Here is a 22,228-nt window from a genome sequence, read left to right as displayed (position 1 = left end):
TGTCCAAAGCCCTGGTTTTCATGAGTCTTTCCTGTTCCTCTGTTTTCCCTATCTGTCACTGGACCTTCAGGAGATGAGCCATATTACACTGATCTTACCAGTAGTCTCGTAAAACAATCTTGGCTGAATGGGTGACCTAGAGGGATGGGCTTGTTTCACAGAAACATGGATCACGGTCATAATCTGCCTTTAAATGGTTTATACAGTCTTACAGTTGAAGTTGGACTGTCAGGGGTAAAAAATGTGAAAGAGATTCCGTATGTCCAGGCATTTAGGCAGTTGCATGATAAGGAATCTGAAGTCAGCACTAAGTTAAAGGTGTCCAAAGGCACTGCCTCTGGTGTGCAAGGATAGCAGGACACCAACAGAAAGAGGTTGAAGAAGAAGAAGAAGAAGAAGAAGAGGAGGAGGAGGAGGAGGAGGAGGAGGAGGAGGAGGAAGAAGAAGAAGAGATTTAAGTCTTTTAAACCCAGTGCTGACACCCCAAGAATCCTCTCTCAGCCTGGCTCAGGCAGCCACAGATCATCTCACCTGGTCAAGGACACCAGCCCTAAACCGAGAAGAAAAAAATGGCAGAAAAGCTTCCTGGACTATAAAAGGAAGGACCAGAGAACCTGGCCTCTCCCCTGCCTTCCAGCCCCAATTTGCCCTGGGGGATGGAAGCTGCTGACCACAAAGGGTGTGGCACTAGGTTTCAGCACTGTTCATTTATGACCTGGGGACAGGAATAATCTCCCCACTGGGACAGGGGACAACTCTCACTAGGGCAAAGCAGTCCTTGCTCTAAGAGGATCCCATCAAACTGCATGCCTGGGGAGACTGGCAGAGTAAGTCATGGAACCAGAAAAGATAAAGACAGGCACTAAGACCAACATGTGTTTTCTAAGCAGATTCTGCAAAGGGATCTTCCAGGAAGCCTTAGGAGAAAGATGGAAAGGGTCTCCTCTATTGCCTATCAATATGCCTAGTAGAAAAGAAAGTCCCAAAAGGAGCCTCAGGGTACAATTAACAGTGGAGAACTCACTTAAAGTTGATGACATTATCATGAAGATAAGGGAGACAGATCAGGTTCCAAAATATCCTGTGCTCCAACCCTTTGACTGCAACCTGGGAGAAAAGGATTAGGAGAGTTTTCTGTACGTACTAGATTGTCTGACCCCTCTCCTGGGATAAAATTTGTTATGTACATTAAATACATAACTTGCATAAGGACTGTTTCAAAATATAAATTTTAAAATGGGTCTGAAACTAAAAATAGATTTTAAAAAAGTAATACGTATGGAAACAGAGTTTAGTTTGGAAAATTAAAAGGTAAAAGAAACATTCCTGAATGAGAAAGTATTTTTTCTGGTAAAGTAATATTCTTGTGCTAAAGTCCAAGATGGGAGGACAAAACTAAGGATGCAAGCCCATTGTAAATGTTGAAGTAAGTTGCAGAAGGTCTGTGGAAGGTGAGACTCAAAAAGTTTGTGTTTGTGATTAAATTGACCTGAATTAGCACAATCAGTTATTTGAACTTCAATATGCTGATATGAAACAATCTAAAATATTGGTTTGCTCTTGTCTATCAAGATAATTTTCTTGTATTTGTATTTGTTAGGTTTTATTACTTAGGGAAATCTGTTTTAAAGTCTTAAATGATTACTTGGTAACTGATTAAACCAAGAGCTGTTATTTAGGTTATAATGATATGGGTGGCCCCCAAGATATGTGACTAGGTATATGTATGCATCTGAAAACTTTATCAGTCTAGGGCTTGTCTAAGTGTTCTGTAAAAGTGTATAAAATGAGGGGCTGGGGTTATGGTTCAATGGTTGCTTAGCATGTGTGAGGCACTGGGTTCCATACTCAGCACCATATTTTTTTTCAGTGCATTCTCAGCCCATACTGCTTTATTGCTAAAAAATATACATATACACAGGTGCAGAGTTCCCACCTCTTAAAACAGTTCCTTTTTACAACAAGGAATAAAATTTCCTCTTCAAAGCTCCCAAAGATGCAAAGATTAAAAAGCAAGCTGCCTTTTGTAATACTTCAAACATACTCAGTAAAATCCATTAACATCTTATAGACCAATGGTACAATGGAATAGGTAGAATAGCAAGTAAACACAGTGATCAATTCCTGTATTTAGGGGACAGTAAATAAACTATTCAGAAGGACACACTCATATCCTGAAATTTTAATTGCAAAGGTGAGTATGGTTTTAAGATAAATCAGCACCACATTTAAATAAATAAATAAAATAAAGGTCCATCAACACGGAAAAAGTTTATAAAATGAAAGTTTATGTAAGTTTCCTGGCAAGATAACCAATAAGTGCTCTCTTTTGTATGTGGCCATAGAAAGGCCACGCTGTCATTTGAAGATCTATCTTTATCTTTTACTTTGTTTGACTAAGTCAATTTATTACACTGTTGATACACTGTTTCCTAAATGTATGAGATTTAAGGTTATTCTTTGATTTTTTATTAAGCCATGCAGACCTGTGATTATTGTTAACATACACTCCAGATTCTAAATTGTATTTTAAAAGTTAAATGTAAAAGTTAGGAGAGCACTTTGACAAGTTGGTGTTCTCCAAATTAAAATTATCTGTAGCAAAATCTCAGATTTGTATAAAAACAACAAATTTGGTAGGTATGTATTCATGTCATTTGATGTTTTAGAGCTGGATAAAGTAACCTGTTGTCAATTTTGTGTTACTCTTCAAGCTGAAATTGAAATTTAAATGCATTTTTGAGAGATGAAAAGAAGAGCCTAACCTGTTTAAAGGTCATGAAGATTTCATAAAATGTTTGAAAAAGAAGTAAATATCCATTTCAGATATAAAACAACTAACTAAGTGTTGTCAAGAGAACATCACACCCCAGCAAAAACTCTGCCTCTCACCTGATTCCATGTTAGGAAAACCACTCCAGTTCATTTAAAATGAAGTTCAAAAGATAGGTTTTTGTTATAAGGATTACTCTGATCTTAAAATAAAAAGAAAATATAATATATAGCCAAGTAAAAGTTGAGGATTACAAAGTTGTTTTTTGGTTCATAGATATAATACAGATTAAATATGCTTTTACTCTTGTTAATTTCATTTTATATTTCCTTTTAAACTTGATGACTGTTATCTGTTAGTGCTTTACAGAAGCACAACTTCTAATATAATAACCAGAGTTAATTTGAAATAATGAGACATCAGCTATAGGCTAGACAAAATACAAGACTGACTTCCAGTATAATACTGACCCCATAAATGGAAAGGGCAAATAACTATTAAATTATAGACATTAAAGTTAAAGCCCAATACTCCTACTTTAAGACTGGTAAAACTGGCCTGCTGGATGATTAAAACCAAAACTTAGAGATTAAAGATAAAAAGGGCCAAGGATAATAGCCAATATTTGGCTCCTGCCCTCTGAGGTCATCTCACCCCAGGGAACAACAGGAACTCAATAAGGCTTTACAACTCTGGGCCACATGACCTCCCCATCAGAGAGATGAATGGGACCCTAGGTAAAAGGAAGTCAGCCAGTGCACATTCTGCAACAAAGAGCGTCACTGGAAAGGAAAATGATGCTTCCAAAGGAAGCCATATGTGATCAGCAAGACCTTGACCTATCCTAGAAGATGGCAAAGCTAAGAGGCTTCTCACAAGTTCCCGAGAGTGATCCCCTAGGAATTTCAGCTGCTTCTTAACCGCGGATAGGGACAAGGTCAGTTTGCATTAAGTTGGTCTTGAACACGTGGCAGGGGAGTTCCAAAGCACAACCACTCAAGGGCCAACATCCATATCTCAGGTGGCACAACTGATAGCAAAGGGGTTAGAGATCACCAGGAATTTACACCTAACTCTATCAGGAAACCTAGGTACACTGGACCAGGTGTTGCCAGTTGCTCTGTTAATAATTAGGCCAAACCCTATTAGGCAAGAAGGATTCTCCCCTTGTGAGATCCTCTCGTTATAAGAGGTATATTAAAAAAATGTAAAATTATAAAGCATCAGGCTCACCCCTTTAAACAAGAGATGCTAATTGCTTTTCAAAAAAAAATGATAATAAAATCAAGTACATTTCCTCCACCTTCTTTGGATGGTGAAGATCCTTTCACCATCTTTTCATCCAGCCCTAATCCAGTACAGATAGACCAGGTGGCCCCTCAGATTCTTCCCAGCAGGGTAAAAGTGGCCCCTGGTGGTTGGGAGTGCATTCTTGATCCAACTGCACCTGGCAAGTGGACCATCCACAATCAACAAGCTGCACCCTGAGAGCCATAAGGAGAACAGCCCTGCTTCAGCCACTCCGGAAGCTCACTACTCTATGCACGGCAGCAGCTTGAGGAACCGACTGCTACCTGGGAAAAATGGACTACTCTTATTTTCCGCATTGGTCTATGTGACTGTCATACACCCACTGGCACTTCTGTTTGGTACCTGCATCCTTAACATACTGACCTGATTTGTCTCCTCCTGCCTACAGGCCATGAAATTCCAAATGGTCCTCCAGAGTTACCAGTGGATTGACGTGGAGGACATGGACAGAGGGGATGCCCTTAGGAGGGCTTAAAAGGGCATCAAAGGGGCCAGGGGTAAATGTGATGGCAAAACCAGACCTGGTTATGAAATGAAATTACAAAAGCATTATGGTAAGAGGCCAGTGCCTGGGGAAGGGGTCAGTTCCCCTCTCCTCCCTTATTCTCCAGGAAGCCTAATTAACCACGGGTCCCCACCATCTGCATTGTCAACGACTGCCCTAAGAGTCGGACTAAGGCCTCCTGAGGTATAAGAGACGTATGTGGGAAGAGCTCTCTTCTTATCTGTTCTGGGAGCAAGCTTTATGTTAGAGACCCTGCACAAGGCCTGCAGAGGAAAAAGCCCCAATGACAGGATGGATCAAACCTCTAAATATGGTGAGAAACTGTGGATCCGGGCTCAGAATATTGAAATGCTAATCTCTGGGCCCAAGGTGTAAAATAAAGCTTGGTTTCTCCTACTTTTCAGGTGCCGTCTTGTTATTTCCACAGCACTGTGACCTCAAGAGAGGCTCCAGTTGTCCGGTTAACCTCCAGGTCCCTAGGATGGTGTGGTCTTCATCATCTTATCTATAAGAGAGTGTGCTAAATTATAGGTTTCTCCAGAGGAGGTACCGCTCTTTCTTAATCTATTCATTGAGGGGCTAGTTAATAGTACGTAGTCTAGGCGTGGTGGTGCAGGCCTGAGATTCCTGCAAGTAGGGAGGCTGAGACAGGAGGATCCCAAGCTCAAGGTCAGCCTCAGTGTAACCTGGAGTCAGGCAGCTGGGTTTTCTATCTTTCCAATTGGAGGAATGAAATCCAAGGACACAAGGGTGAGAGCAAAGTAACAGGATTTATCAGAGTAAGAGAAAGAAGCCCATCTCCCGAGGGAGAGGCCCCAGGAGGGGGATGCCAACGGTGTCTGGGGTCCAGCATGGGGCTGGTGGGCTGAGGGAGGCCAGCATGGACCAGTCAAGCTCTTCCTGCCAGGAGCTTCCTGAGCCCGTCAAAAGGGCACATTTCAGTCCCTTCTTTACATAATCAAGAGGCCCAGGCTCTCCTGGTGGGTTTGCTGTGTCCATTAGAAGGAGGAAGCTCTTCCTCCAAGGGTCTGCCTGTGGTTGGCAGTTGCTAGGGGTAAGGACAGGGTGACTAAGGAAGGGCTGAGGGGGTCACAGCTGTGAGGAACAGAGCAGGTTTCCAGGTCAGGAGAGGGCATGTGGTGAAGGCTGGCAGGGAGCAGGAGTCACAGGCTGTCTCTCAGACCCCCTGTCTCCTTTCAGGGGGGTGAGATGTGCCCCTCCCCTCCTGTCCTTCCCCGAGGCCCTTATCCTGGCCGCCTATGGGAGAGCTAGAGTCCTGCCTCAGCACTTAGTGAGGCCCTAAGCAACTCAGTGAGACCCTGTCTCAAAATAAAAAATAAAACTTTAAAAGGGCTGGAATGGAGCTCCGTGATAAAACACCTCAGGGTTTCATCCCCGGTACCACAAAAGGAAGCAACAACTCATAGTGCACAGGTGGATTTTCACATTTCTCAGGAAGGTTAGAGAAACAGGCCTGGAAAAGGGTCAGGTGTATAAGGCGGCAGGCCTGGAAATGTACGTGGAACTTCTGAAATACAATTCAATTTTTTTTCTGTATTTATGTCATCTTTCTACCTATTGGGGCCAAAGGGGTGACAGGGATTGAACCCAGATGGGCTCATCCACTGAGGCACCTTCCCAGACCTTTCTTTCTTTCTTTTTCTTTTTGGAGGCTGGTTGCTGAGGCTGGCTTTGAAATTGCCATCCTCCTGCCTCAGCCTCAGGAGTCCCTGGGATTACAGGTGTGTACTCTGCAACTGGTGTTTTTTGTTTTTGTTTTTGTTTTTTTCCCTTGAGGGCACGGCTCTCCTAGGACAATACGTTTGCCTTCATGTCGTCACGGTGCCGCTCATTTTGAGATTCTTCTATGATCTAATTGTTCTGGAGCACAAGAATTACAAACCACCACACATACTGAGCCATTTGAAAGGGAAGAAAGTTTTATTTAATGAGCATGCCAGGCGAGGCTAAGCCTCAAAGAACACCAGCACCTGAATTTGGGAAGTACAGAGTTGATAAAGGCCAAATCCACCAAGGCCACAAGGACACTTGAGCACATGTAGGTCAGAAAAGACGCTGTTGAGACATATTTCCATGACATGGGAAAATAGTTTCGATGGCACATCTCAGAGTCATTTTGTTATACATCAGGACCACAGCCAGGGATGTGGGAAGATCCCCTTGTACTGTCAGCAGAGATACAGCTTCAGGAGGCTGAAAGGAAAACATCACAAGCAAGCGACAATGGAGTCAGGTCAGAACAAAAGAGAGTCACTTTGCTTCTTTCCATTTCACCGATTATGCGCACCAACACGAGCATCTCCTGTCCATTCTTCCACCTTCTGTGCCTGGTTTCTATGTTGTTGCGGGCACACAGAAGTCCAGTGCTCGTGCGCTCCCGCACAGACCCCAGCCTGCACGGAGACTATACTGTCACTGAGCTCCAAGGCTGTGGAGTGAGTGTTCTCATTCCAACATTCCCAGGATTTTCCTCGACAGGTCGGTAACTTGGAGAGCTTCTTGAGACACATTGGCGTTAATCTATTACAAGCTGCTGCTATCTTATCACCTGGAAGGACCACCAGTGCAGACAAGGGCTGCCATTGTAAACGGAAGTGCTCACCTTGGACAGGTGCCCGGCCCCTCCTTTCCCCAGAATTCGCTTTCTGCCCCTTTCACCTGGTCTCCGCTGCCCCGGCCCTGCCCTCGCCCGCCCCACCGCCCCTGGGAACTGCAGTTTTTGAGATTTGGGCTTCAGCTTTTTACAGTTGGGGTTTTAATCTTTGGGCACTGGCAGTTTCGGGGACTTGGGAGACTGATCTTCCACAGCTTGACATGAAAAGAAAAAGAAATGTCCTGGCTTTTTTTTTTTTTTTTTTTTTTTTTAAAGAATTAAGCTATATTATTTAACGTGATAGTTGGTATAAAACTAAGTTTATATATTTAGTTTTCTTATACTCTGTTGTAATCACACAAACTTTTAGATACATTTTTATACATATGTTTCCATCAGCAAGGTCAGATAGAGATGATTATATAGGTAACTGAAGGTTTTCAGAGTTTAGACTGAAAATCAGGCCCATTTAGTCATAACAGCATACAAAGACCTTGAATCAGGAAAAAGATTGACATTATTGCTTAAACTTATAAAATGGTGGATTTTAACCCAATTGATAGCTCTCTAGGCTTGTGTCCTGTACTCTTAGGTCCTACCATTTTGAAAGTAACATAGGTAATGATGTAATTTTAAAATTAAACTAACTGTGAATGAATTCTAACTTGTTGGTCAATGCACATATTCCCCTTAACCTGGTATATCACCTCAGAATCGATCCTCGTAGTAAAAGTAACTGTCCCACATGGAAGAAAAAAAAAAAAAGAAAGGCAGAACTTCACATCTTCCTTGAAGTTTTTCAAGTATTATAGGAACAAAAAGTTCATAAAGAAAAAAAAAACTGATTAAAAATTTGACATTTTCATCTTGCTTTAATAATTATGGGATGGTAGAAATATAAAAAACAAATGTCCCTTATTATTTATGTGTAATACACTCAGAAATACTGCCATTACACTTACGAGCTGTTTTCCAGCTTCTTCAAGTAAGGGACACAAGTATGATTCTTCCAGTGAGGAAATAGGAATAATCAATCTTAGGGAACCCAAAAAGATAAATGGACATTGGCTTTTAAAAACAAAAACCTACTGTGACCCTGAAATGCCTGATTCAACAACAAAAAGTTAGGGCAGCAAGCCACCACACGTGCAGAGTTCTGAAATAGGCACTGCCCTCCCGCCTCAGTCTCTAATATCTTCTTTTTGCTCTTTTTGCTTTTCCTGCTTTTTGGTTGTAGGTAGTTCGAGGCTTGCCCGCTGCACAGGTTCAGCTTTTCCCACGGTGATCCCAATCTTTGTTGCAGTCATAGCTATGCAGCTCAGTTTTACATCCGACACACCCCATAATTTCACATTTTGATGGACTTCCTTCTCTCCTTCAAATATGATGGGCACATTGAACAACGTACTCTTGGTCTCTACTCCCCTGAGTTCTGGAGGTGAATTTTAGCATATACTGAAATGGTGACTTCACCCCCGTCTGATGCCGCTCAGGTCTACACGGAACAACTTTCTCCCCAGCATCCTTTTTAGTGCCCGCGTTTCCCTGTTGTACAGCCTTCTTGTGCTAAGAAGGTATTAAAGTCACAGGTTTTCCTTCTACAACAGCTCCAATACTTCATCTCCTCATGGAAAACAGGGCCTCCAGAATGACAGACACAGGCTTCTTCTAGACTCTGGGGACCCTGATATGTCTTTGTACACCCTCCCTTTTCACATGACGTCCCAATCTTAATTTCATCACTGTCATCTTCTTTCTTATCGTCCTCATTTCCAGATGATTGTTTAAGTTTATCAAGTGCTCCTTTTAGGTAGGCAGATATTTTCCATACTGGTCCTTGGTCCTTTTGATCGCTTCTCCTGGTTTAGGGGCTTGAATTATGGGCTCCTGAAATTTGGGTTTCAATTCAGATAGTTTTTTTTTTTTTTTTTTTTTTTTTTTTTTTTTGCGGTGCCGGGGATCAAACCCAGGGCCCTGTGCTTGCAACGCAAGCACTTTACCAACTGAGCTATCTCCCCAGCCCCAGATAGTTCTTTCTTTTCAGTCGTCTTGACTTCAGGCTTGACGGGCTCAGGTGGCTTTGCACTATGATGTCTACCTTTTGTGCAGCTCACAATGCTTAAGAAATCAGAAAAATCAGTTGTTCTCCTCTGACAACAGGCTAACCCTGTAATGCATCATGAAAGACAGGAACACCTGGGTGATATGTGCAGGCAACACTGGAATTGTCCTCGAGATCCAAGTGCTGTCCGCAGGCCCGAGTGTAGCCCAGCAGGGCCATCTTCTCTTCCCACCGTTACAGCAAGTCCCAAACACCCGGAACTGCAAGACTGTGCGACTAACTGCATCCTGGCTGCCGCACAGGAGATCCTGGCTTGGTGCCCTGTGTGGAGAGCGCCTCCCACTCAGCTCTAGGTGGACAAAGGCTGCCGTCGCATGTGACCAGGGGGCACTGACCTCACGTGCACACCCCACGGAGGGTGCTGGACGCAGGTCCTGAGGAGGTGACAGGCGCCGTCTCTCCTTTAGACAGTTCTTCCTCTGCCACCTGTTTTCCTTCTGCCTTTAAACATGCTCTTGGAGAATGAAGGAGAGGTAAAGAGAAAGAAGGGAAAAGGGAAGAGAAGCAGAAAGAAAGAAGAAAACCCACGCTCTGGCTCCGCAGGCACCGGGGCAAGAGGAGTGGGGGGGACTTCAGGGTCACTGCAGGACCTGCCGCGGGGGCCTGTTCTCCCTCCATCATTAGGAAATGCTCTGTCACCGACAGCTCCCCAGATCTCAGTGCTCTTCCCACCTGAGGAAGACCGGTAAATGACGCTTGGGAACAACTGGTCAGCGTGACAAGCCTTTGTTCAATGGCCAGTGAAGTGGGAAACAGATTCTGGGCTTTTTTAGTTTATTTAATTTTATTTTGTAGTAGGGGTTGCACCCAGGCCCTCTTAACCACTGAGCCACATCCCCGGTCCTGTTGGTTTTGTGTTTTGAGACAGGGTCTCACTGGGCTGCTTAGGGCCTCACTGAGTTGCTGAGGCTGCCCTTGACCTTTCCATCCCCCTCCCCACCTCTCAAGTCAGTGGGACCACAGGTGGGCCCCACCGTGCCTAGCAATAATTCATAGTCTTGTCTGTCGCCTTCAGGAGGAGGGCAGTATCATGAGACTCTGTGTCTGCACTTTCCTTACATCCGGGGAATTGTTTCAGCGACTGGCCTGTTAATTGCTTCTGTGATCTGGCCTCTTCCAATAGGCTTCATGATCGTCTCCTCTGTGGACCTGTCTTTATTGGGGTGTCCCTTCTCATACGAAACTGATATTAGAATTAATGTTCCAGTTACAGGCTGCAGTCTCCCCGAGTTCGTCATGAGGACAAGGTCAGCTCACCCTGTCACCACTGCACTCCTAGGGACACTGCTTACGCGTCCCCCTGCCCCGCCAGAACTTCCCTTCCTTGTTAACTGACTGAACTTCTCAACCCAGCTGGAAATCTCTCTTGGATTCACTTTCACTTCTAATCATAGAACCGTCAACAGATTCGGAGGAAACGCACTGTGCAAACACACTTCATTGCTCACCTGACGTGATTTCTGAGAAATGCTCCCTGATAATCCAGAAGGAAGTTATAGGAACACCATTCATTTCTCATGTGAGTTTTTGAGCATCTACTAGAAGTGAGACACTCAGTAGAAACCATAGAGCAGTCTAAACAGCAGACCATTCTGTAGGCAAGGCAGGAGGATCACAAGTTCAAAGCCAGCCTCAGCAACTCAGAGAGGCCCGAAGCAATTCAGTGGGACCCTGTGTCCAAATGAAAAAGAACCGGGGCTGGGGATGTGGCTCAGTGTTAGGTGCTCCGGGGTTGAATCCTCAGGACCCAGAAGAAAACACAAAGGAACCGGCCACGGGTGAGGAGAAGCGGTTGATTCCTGGTTCTTTTATGAAGGATGGACTGTAGGGCTCTCCTATTCGTCCTAAGAAGGATGTGATGGAGAGGCAGAGGTCAAGCACCACACCGACATTTTTCGTTTATTTTTATTTTGAGACAGGTTGTCACTAAGGTGCTGAGGCTGGCCTGGAACTTGCTATCCTCCTGCCTCAGCCTCCTGAGTTGCTGGGGTTTGAGGCGCGTGCCCCTTACCTGCCCTATGCTGAGGTTTTGGTACTGTGATGGTATAGCAGACCTGGTTGTGGAGTACAGTTACAGAGGCGTTACGGTGAGAGTCCAGTGCCTGGGGAAGGGGTCACTTCCCCTCCCTCCCTGAGCCTTTCTCCCGGAGGCCTACTTGACCCTGGGTCCCGACCTCCTGCATTGTCAATAACAGTCCTAAGAGTCTGCCTCCTCGCTCCTGAAACGCAGCAGATGTCTGGACAGAGCTGTCACTTCTCCTCTGTTCTGTGAGCGTGCTTCAAGTTAGAGACCCCGCACAGGCCCTCAGCCGCATCGATGAGGAATTTGCTTTAAAAAAAGAGAGAGGGAAAAGCCCCATGAGAGGAAGCGTCCAATGGCGGCAAATACCCTATAAATACTGTGAGAAACTGTGGATCAGGGAGTGCTACTCTCCTCTGGGCCCCCCACCCTGTGTAAAATAAAGCTTGGTTTCTCCTACTTTCTGAGTGTTTTCTTGTCACCTCCCACATCATTTTTGATACATTGGCGGGGAAACCACCACCGTGCTGGTTTGGGGCCACCAGTGTAGACAGTGTCCACAGAGGAATCCACGCTGCCCCTCAGACCAAGAGGAAGGTGCCGCCCCTGAATTCCACGATCTTCTTTGCTTGCTGGACCTGTGGCTCCAGAGTGGCTGCTGGTGCCCTGGAACCCCTGGAGACGGGGACGTGTAGGCTACTGGAAGAGGTGAGGTCCAGGACACAGGACCGTGGACAGGCCTGCCTGCGAGGACAGAAGGGGAGCCGGATGGCCACACTGAGGGCGCTGACAGTGCAGGGAACCCCGAAGGAACAGGGCCGGGAGGAAGTGCTTTAACTCCTAAAGGTCTGTGTTGCCGTGAAGGGGGGACAGAGTCGTGACCTCCCATGGCCGCCTGCAGAGGGGCCACAGGTCTCGGGGACTCCATCAGGGGACTCTTAAGCATGGGGAGCTCCAAAAGGGGGAGACAGTGGTTTCCAATTCCTGAGTGTGGGAGTGTGTGAGAAACACTGTGAAAGTTGTTTCATGTGTAATTCCAGCCGTGTCATTTTTCAGTACTTGTCTTTTTCTGAAGTCACATTTGTTTTATGATGAATTCATCTTTTCTCCTGAACCAATTCATGTTGTTTTATCTAACTGAAATTTATTGCCCTCTGCTTTTCTGTGTGATGTCTTTATTCAGAGGCCAAATGTTCAAGGGTTAATTCTCAAATACACTGAAAAATTAAGCTCATTCAACTTGAAATGATTAGAGATAAAAATAAAGATATCTCTAAAATCATTCACCCACACGTTTCTTCTCCCAGGTGATCAGACGATGAAGGGTGTTCTTTTGTATAAATTGTTTACAGTATAATTAACGTCCATTGATTCTAGGATTTTCCTTCCAAAGAGGATGCCTTCCGATGTTAACTAAACTTGGTTTTCACGGGTAACCTAAGTTGAAAATGGGCAAATCAGTTTGAACATAATGGGACAAAGATCATAAATATGTTGTTTTTGTATTGTTGGTCGATGGAAAGTTTAAGATTGTTTTGTTCCTGGTCTTCATTAAAAACAAGATGATTAAGGGTTAAAATTCTACTTTCATGAATGTTCTACATACAAGGATTAAAAGAAGGAAAAAAAAACCCTCAAAGGATGATAAAATACTGTTGTTTCATTTGGTCTTAAGAATCCTTCATGTTCTGACTCAAACTTTCGGCCCTCTCAAGGCAAAACTCCCAGACTTCTGACTCTGGGAATGAGGCCAGCAAGAAGGAAAAAAAGAGAACAGTTCCGAGCGGCTGCAGAGGCGCCCACTCCTCCTCCCACCTGCCGGCCTGCACTGTCCAAGCTCAGGGAAAATGTACATGTCCAAAGCCCTGGTTTTCATGAGTCTTTCCTGTTCCTCTGTTTTCCCTATCTGTCACTGGACCTTCAGGAGATGAGCCATATTACACTGATCTTACCAGTAGTCTCGTAAAACAATCTTGGCTGAATGGGTGACCTAGAGGGATGGGCTTGTTTCACAGAAACATGGATCACGGTCATAATCTGCCTTTAAATGGTTTATACAGTCTTACAGTTGAAGTTGGTCTGTCAGGGGTAAAAAACGTGAAAGAGATTCTGTATGTCCAGGCATTTAGGCAGTTGCATGATAAGGAATCTGAAGAGTCAGCACTAAGTTAAAGGTGTCCAAAGGCACTGCCCCTGGTGTGCAAGGTTAGCAGGACACCAACAGAAAGAGGTTGAAGAAGAAGAAGAAGAAGAAGAAGAAGAGGAGGAGGAGGAGGAGGAGGAGGAGGAGGAAGAAGAAGAAGAAGAGATTTAAGTCTTTTAATCCCAGTGCTGACACCCCAAGTATCCTCTCTCAGCCTGGCTCAGGCAGCCACAGATCATCTCACCTGGTCAAGGACACCAGCCCTAAACCGAGAAGAAAAAAATGGCAGAAAAGCTTCCTGGACTATAAAAGGAAGGACCAGAGAACCTGGCCTCTCCCCTGCCTTCCAGCCCCAATTTGCCCTGGGGGATGGAAGCTGCTGACCACAAAGGGTGTGGCACTAGGTTTCAGCACTGTTCATTTATGACCTGGGGACAGGAATAATCTCCCCACTGGGACAGGGGACAACTCTCACTAGGGCAAAGCAGTCCTTGCTCTAAGAGGATCCCATCCCATGCCTGGGGAGACTGGCAGAGTAAGTCATGGAACCAGAAAAGATAAAGACAGGCACTAAGACCAACATGTGTTTTCTAAGCAGATTCTGCAAAGGGATCTTCCAGGAAGCCTTAGGAGAAAGATGGAAAGGGTCTCCTCTATTGCCTATCAATATGCCTAGTAGAAAAGAAAGTCCCAAAAGGAGCCTCAGGGTACAATTGACAGTGGAGAACTCAAAATTGATGACATTATCATGAAGATAAGGGAGACAGATCAGGCTCCAAAATATCCTGTGCTCCAACCCTTTGACTGCAACCTGGGAGAAAAGGATTAAGAGAGTTTTCTGTACGTACTAGATTGTCTGACCCCTCTCCTGGGATAAAATTTGTTATGTACATTAAATACATAACTTGCATAAGGATTGTTTCAAAATATAAATTTTAAAATGGGTCTGAAACTAAAAATAGATTTTAAAAAAGTAATACGTATGGAAACAGAGTTTAGTTTGGAAAATTAAAAGGTAAAAGAAACATTCCTGAATGAGAAAGTATTTTTTCTGGTAAAGTAATATTCTTGTGCTAAAGTCCAAGATGGGAGGACAAAACTAAGGATGCAAGCCCATTGTAAATGTTGAAGTAAGTTGCAGAAGGTCTGTGGAAGGTGAGACTCAAAAAGTTTGTGTTTGTGATTAAATTGGCCTGAATTAGCACAATCAGTTATTTGAACTTCAATATGCTGATATGAAACAATCTAAAATATTGGTTTGCTCTTATCTATCAAGATAATTTTCTTGTATTTGTATTTGTTAGGTTTTATTACTTAGGGAAATCTGTTTTAAAGTCTTAAATGATTACTTGGTAACTGATTAAACCAAGAGCTGTTATTTAGGTTATAATGATATGGGTGGCCCCCAAGATATGTGACTAGGTATATGTGTGTATCTGAAAACTTTATCAGTCTAGGGCTTGTCTAAGTGTTCTGTAAAAGTGTATAAAATGAGGGGCTGGGGTTATGGCTCAATGGTTGCTTAGCATGTGTGAGGCACTGGGTTCCATACTCAGCACCATATTTTTTTTCAGTGCATTCTCAGCCTATGCTGCTTTATTGCTAAAAAATATACATATACACAGGTGCAGAGTTCCCACCTCTTAAAACAGTTCCTTTTTACAAGGAATAAAATTTCCTCTTCAAAGCTCCAGAAGATGCAAAGATTAAAAAGCAAGCTGCCTTTTGTAATACTTCAAACATACTCAGTAAAATCCATTAACATCTTATAGACCGATGGTACAATGGAATAGGTAGAATAGCAAGTAAACACAGTGATCAATTCCTGTATTTAGGGGACAGTAAATAAACTATTCAGAAGGGCACACTCATATCCTGAAACTTTAATTACAAAGATGAGTATGGTTTTAAGATAAATCAGCACCACATTTAAATAAATAAATAAAATAAAGGTCCATCAACACGGAAAAAGTTTATAAAATGAAAGTTTATGTAAGTTTCCTGGCAAGATAACCAATAAGTGCTCTCTTTTGTATGTGGCCATAGAAAGGCCATGCTGTCATTTGAAGATCTATCTTTATCTTTTACTTTGTTTGACTAAGCCAATTTCTTACACTGTTAATACACTGTTTCCTAAATGTATGAGATTTAAGGTTATTCTTTGATTTTTTATTAAGCCATGCAGACCTGTGATTGTTGTTAACATACACTGCAGATTCTAAATTGTATTTTAAAAGTTAAATGTAAAAGTTAGGAGAGGACTTTGACAAGTTGGTGTTCTCCAAATTAAAATTATCTGTAGCAAAATCTCAGATTTGTATAAAAATAACAAATTTGGTAGGTATGTACTCATGTCATTTGATGTTTTAGAGCTGGATAAAGTAACCTATTGTCAATAAGCTATATATACAATTTTGTGTTACTCTTCAAGCTGAAATTGAAATTTAAATGCATTTTTGAGAGATGAAAAGAAGAGCCTAACCTGTTTAAAGGTCATGAAGATTTCATAAAATGTTTGAAAAAGAAGTAAATATCCATTTCAGATATAACTAAGTGTTGTCAAGAGGACATCGCACCCCAGTAAAAACTCAGCCTCTCACCTTATTCCATGTTAGGAAAACCACTCCAGTTCATTTAAAATGAAGTTCAAAAGATAGGTTTTTGTTATAAGGATTACTTTGATCTTAAAATAAAGATAAAATATAATATATAGCCAAGTAAAAGTTGAGGATTACAAAGTTGTTTTTTGGTTCATAGATATAATACAGATTAAATATGCTTTTACTCTTGTTAATTTCATTTTATATTTCCTTTTAAACTTGATGACTGTTATCTGTTAGTGCTTTACAGAAGCACAACTTCTAATATAATAACCAGAGTTAATTTGAAATAATGAGACATCAGCTATAGGCTAGACAAAATACAAGACTGACTTCCAGTATAATACTGACCCCATAAATGGAAAGGGCAAAGAACTATTAAATTATACACATTAAAGTTAAAGCCCAATACTCCTACTTTAAGACTGGTAAAACTGGCCTGCTGGATGATTAAAACCAAAACTTAGAGATTAAAGATAAAAAGGGCCAAGGATAATAGCCAATATTTGGCTCCTGCCCTCTGAGGTCATCTCACCCCAGGGAACAACAGGAACTCAATAAGGCTTTACAACTCTGGGCCATATGACCTCCCCATCAGAGAGATGAATGGGACCCTAGGTAAAAGGAAGTCAGCCAGTGCACATTCTGCAACAAAGAGCGTCACTGGAAAGGAAAATGATGCTTCCAAAGGAAGCCATATGTGATCAGCAAGACCTTGACCTATCCTAGAAGATGGCAAAGCTAAGAGGCTTCTCACAAGTTCCCGAGAGTGATCCCCTAGGAATTTCAGCTGCTTCTTAACCGCGGATAGGGACAAGGTCAGTTTGCATTAAGTTGGTCTTGAACACGTGGCAGGGGAGTTCCAAAGCACAACCACTCAAGGGCCAACATCCATATCTCAGGTGGCACAACTGATAGCAAAGGGGTTAGAGATCACCAGGAATTTACACCTAACTCTATCAGGAAACCTAGGTACACTGGACCAGGTGTTGCCAGTTGCTCTGTTAATAATTAGGCCAAACCCTATTAGGCAAGAAGGATTCTCCCCTTGTGAGATCCTCTCGTTATAAGAGGTATATTAAAAAAATGTAAAATTATAAAGCATCAGGCTCACCCCTTTAAACAAGAGATGCTAATTGCTTTTCAAAAAAAAAATGATAATAAAATCAAGTACATTTCCTCCACCTTCTTTGGATGGTGAAGATCCTTTCACCATCTTTTCATCCAGCCCTAATCCAGTACAGATAGACCAGGTGGCCCCTCAGATTCTTCCCAGCAGGGTAAAAGTGGTCCCTGGTGGTTGGGAGTGCATTCTTGATCCAACTGCACCTGGCAAGTGGACCATCCACAATCAACAAGCTGCACCCTGAGAGCCATAAGGAGAACAGCCCTGCTTCAGCCACTCCGGAAGCTCACTACTCTATGCACAGCAGCAGCTTGAGGAACCGACTGCTACCTGGGAAAAATGGACTACTCTTATTTTCCGCATTGGTCTATGTGACTGTCATACACCCGCTGGCACTTCTGTTTGGTACCTGCATCCTTAACATACTGACCTGATTTGTCTCCTCCTGCCTACAGGCCATGAAATTCCAAATGGTCCTCCAGAGTTACCAGTGGATTGACGTGGAGGACATGGACAGAGGGGATGCCCTTAGGAAGGCTTAAAAGGGCATCAAAGGGGCCAGGGGTAAATGTGATGGCAAAACCAGACCTGGTTATGAAATGAAATTACAAAAGCATTACAAAAGAGGCCAGTGCCTGGGGAAGGGGTCAGTTCCCCTCTCCTCCCTTATTCTCCAGGAAGCCTAATTAACCACGGGTCCGCACCATCTGCATTGTCAACGACTGCCCTAAGGGTCGGACTAAGGCCTCCTGAGGTATAGCAGACGTATGTGGGAAGAGCTCTCTTCTTATCTGTTCTGGGAGCAAGCTTTATGTTAGAGACCCTGCACAAGGCCTGCAGAGGAAAAAGCCCCAATGACAGGATGGATCAAACCTCTAAATATGGTGAGAAACTGTGGATCCGGGCTCAGAATATTGAAATGCTAATCTCTGGGCCCAAGGTGTAAAATAAAGCTTGGTTTCTCCTACTTTTCAGGTGCCGTCTTGTTATTTCCACAGCACTGTGACCTCAAGAGAGGCTCCAGTTGTCTGGTTAATCTCCAGGTCCCTAGGATGGTGTGGTCTTCATCATCTTATCTATAAGAGAGTGTGCTAAATTATAGGTTTCTCCAGAGGTGGTACCGCTCTTTCTTAATCTATTCATTGAGGGGCTAGTTAATAGTACGTAGTCTAGGCGTGGTGGTGCAGGCCTGAAATTCCTGCAAGTAGGGAGGCTGAGACAGGAGGATCCCAAGCTCAAGGTCAGCCTCAGTGTAACCTGGAGTCAGGCAGCTGGGTTTTCTATCTTTCCAATTGGAGGAATGAAATCCAAGGACACAAGGGTGAGAGCAAAGTAACAGGATTTATCAGAGTAAGAGAAAGAAGCCGATCTCCCGAGGGAGAGGCCCCAGGAGGGGGATGCCAACAGTGTCTGGGGTTCAGCATGGGGCTGGTGGGCTGAGGGAGGCCAGCATGGACCAGTCAAGCTCTTCCTGCCAGGAGCTTCCTGAGCCCGTCAAAAGTGCACATTTCAGTCCCTTCTTTACATAATCAAGAGGCCCAGGCTCTCCTGGTGGGTTTGCTGTGTCCATTAGAAGGAGGAAGCTCTTCCTCCAAGGGTCTGCCTGTGGTTGGCGGTTGCTAGGGGTAAGGACAGGGTGACTAAGGAAGGGCTGAGGGGGTCACAGCTGTGAGGAACAGAGCAGGTTTCCAGGTCAGGAGAGGGCATGTGGTGAAGGCTGGCAGGGAGCAGGAGTCACAGGCTGTCTCTCAGACCCCCTGTCTCCTTTCAGGGGGGTGAGATGTGCCCCTCCCCTCCTGTCCTTCCCCGAGGCCCTTATCCTGGCCGCCTATGGGAGAGCTAGAGTCCTGCCTCAGCACTTAGTGAGGCCCTAAGCAACTCAGTGAGACCCTGTCTCAAAATAAAAAATAAAACTTTAAAAGGGCTGGGATGTGGCTCCGTGATAAAACACCTCAGGGTTTCATCCCCGGTACCACAAAAGGAAGCAACAACTCATAGTGCACAGGTGCATTTTCACATTTCTCAGGAAGGTTAGAGAAACAGGCCTGGAAAAGGGTCAGGTGTATAAGGCGGCAGGCCTGGAAATGTACGTGGAACTTCTGAAATACAATTCAATTTTTTTTCTGTATTTATGTCATCTTTCTACCTATTGGGGCCAAAGGGGTGACAGGGATTGAACCCAGATGGGCTCATCCACTGAGGCACCTTCCCAGACCTTTCTTTCTTTCTTTTTCTTTTTGGAGGCTGGTTACTGAGGCTGGCTTTGAAATTGCCATCCTCCTGCCTCAGCCTCCTGAGCCCCTGGGATCGTGAACAAGTGCCACGGCACCTGACATCCTTTCTACCTCTTCTGATTTCTTCCATTTGCCTCAGCATGAGTGGCTCCATTTGGCTTTGGTCTGCTCTCCTAGTGCAGAAGCTCAGTGCAATCATGTGCATGCTCATCCTTCATGTTCAAGTGATATCCGATGCTCTGTTCTCAGTTTCTTCCATGGGAACCTTCCTACGTGGAATCCTGAAGAGAGGTACCACAGTGGATTTAGCGTGGAAAGTCACAAGCCATGCCCTGGATAAGAGAATGAAGGTTTGTAGCAGCTGTTCCCTGGGGAAACGGTTGATTGGTGACAGAGGCCAGTGAGATTGAAGGAGTTCTTCCCAAGAGGTGGGATCAGAGATCAGGAAGCACAGCCTGAGACAGAGAGCCCCCAGGAGAGGGGAAATGGAACCAGGAGAAGGAAGGAAGGAGGAACCTGCCTTGAAAGTGGCATCAGCAGGCTTGACTTCACTCCAATCCCAGGGAGAAGAACAGGGGCGGGAGCTGCATCACAGCTGTGGAGCTCAGGGCACGATGGCCTTCGCACCCCTCGGCAGTAAGTCATTGTGTCCCCTAGGCAGGGGGAGGCGAGGGAGAGCTTCGCCTGCCAGGGAAGTGACTTGTGCTGGACCAGAAACACTGCTCTGGAAGTCCATGCCTCACACTGATGTGCACAGAGAAATGCAAAACATGATGCTGACCCTTTAAAACAGTGAGTGGTGGGATCTTCCAAAAGAGAACAAAACACCAAAGCTAAAAAGACAACCGGACCTAGGCAGGAGTGTGCTGCAGGGATGGATTGTGGGCAGCTGCCAGCTGTCATCTTCTTTCTTATCGTCCTCATTTCCAGATGATCGTTTAAGTTTATCAAGTGCTCCTTTTAGGTAGGCAGATATTTTCCATACTGGTCCTTGGTCCTTTTTATCGCTTCTCCTGGTTTAGGGGCTTAAATTACGGGCTCCTGAAATTTGGGTTTCAATTCAGATAGTTTTTTTGTTTTTTTTTTTTGCGGTGCTGGGGATCAAACCCAGGGCCCTGTGCTTGCAACGCAAGCACTTTACCAACTGAGCTATCTCCCCAGCCCCAGATAGTTCTTTCTTTTCAGTCGTCTTGACTTCAGGCTTGACGGGCTCAGGTGGCTTTGCACTATGATGTCTACCTTTTGTGCAGCTCACAATGCTTAAGAAATCAGAAAAATCAGTTGTTCTCCTCTGACAACAGGCTAACCCTTTAATGCATCATGAAAGACAGGAACACCTGGGTGATATGTGCAGGCAACACTGGAATTGTCCTCGAGATCCAAGTGCTGTCCGCAGGCCCGAGTGTAGCCCAGCAGGGCCATCTTCTCTTCCCACCGTTACAGCAAGGCCCAAACACCCGGAACTGCAAGACTGTGCGACTAACTGCATCCTGGCTGCCGCACAGGAGATCCTGGCTTGGTGCCCTGTGTGGAGAGCGCCTCCCACTCAGCTCTAGGTGGACAAAGGCTGCCGTCGCATGTGACCAGGGGGCACTGACCTCACGTGCACACCCCACGGAGGTGCTGGACGCAGGTCCTAAGGAGGTGACAGGCGCCGTCTCTCCTTCAGGCAGTTCTTCCTCTGCCACCTGTTTTCCTTCTGCCTTTAAACATGCTCTCGGAGAATGAAGGAGAGGTAGAGAGAGAGAAGGAAAAAGGGAAGAGAAGCAGAAAGAAAGAAGAAAACCCACGCTCTGCCTCCGCGGGCCCCGGGGCAAGAGGAGTGTGGGGGGACTTCAGGTTCGCTGCAGGACCTGCCGAGGGGGCCTTTCTCCCTCCATCATTAGGAAATGCTCTGTCACCGACAGCTCCCCAGGTCTCAGTGCTCTTCCTACCTGAGCAAGACTGGTAACTGACGCTTGGGAACAACTGGTCAGCGTGATAAGCCTTTGTTCAATGACCAGTGAAGTGGGAAACAGATTTGGGCTTTTTTATTGTATTTAATTTTATTTTGTAGTAGGGGTTGAACCCAGGCCCTCTTAACCACTGAGCCACATCCCCGGTCCTGTTGATTTTGTATTTTGAGACAGGGTCTCACTGGGTTGCTTAGGGCCTCACTGAGTTGCTGAGGCTGCCCTTGACCTTTCCATCCCCCTCCCCACCTCTCAAGTCAGTGGGATCACAGGTGGGCCCCACCGTGCTTAGCAATAATTCACAGTCTTGTCTGTCGCCTTCAGGAGGAGGGCAGTATCATGAGACTCTGTCTGCACTTTCCTTACATCCGGGAATTGTTTCAGCCTGTTAATTGCTTCTGTGATTTTCCAATAGGCTTCATAATTGTCTCCTGTGTGGACCTGTCTTTATTGGGGTGTTCCTTCTCATACGAAACTGATATTAGAATTAATGTTCCAGTTACAGGCTGCAGTCTCCCCGAGTTCGTCATGAGGACAAGGCCAGCTCACCCTGTCACCACTGCACTCCTAGGGACACTGCCTACACGTCCCCCTGCCCCGCCAGAACTTCCCTTCCTTGTTAACTGACTGAACTTCTCAACCCAGCTGGAAATCTCTCTTGGATTCACTTTCACTTCTAATCATAGAACCGTCAACAGTTTCGGAGGAAACGCACTGTGCAAACACACTTCATTGCTCACCTGACGTGATTTCTGAGAAATGCTCCCTGATAATCCAGAAGGAAGTTATAGGAACACCATTCATTTCTCATGTGAGTTTTTGAGCATC

General features: G+C 44.7%; 1 pseudogene; it reads right to left on the bottom strand.

Annotated features, from left to right (window-relative positions):
* Positions 1 to 8,384: 8,384 nt before the first annotated feature.
* On the bottom strand, positions 8,385 to 20,870 carry LOC124966120 (cysteine and histidine-rich domain-containing protein 1-like; annotated as a pseudogene).
* Positions 20,871 to 22,228: the final 1,358 nt, after the last annotated feature.

Source organism: Sciurus carolinensis, chromosome 16, assembly GCF_902686445.1.
Source record: "Sciurus carolinensis chromosome 16, mSciCar1.2, whole genome shotgun sequence".
Classification (NCBI taxonomy): Eukaryota; Metazoa; Chordata; class Mammalia; order Rodentia; family Sciuridae; genus Sciurus; species Sciurus carolinensis.
This window is presented reverse-complemented; position numbering and strand designations above follow the sequence as displayed.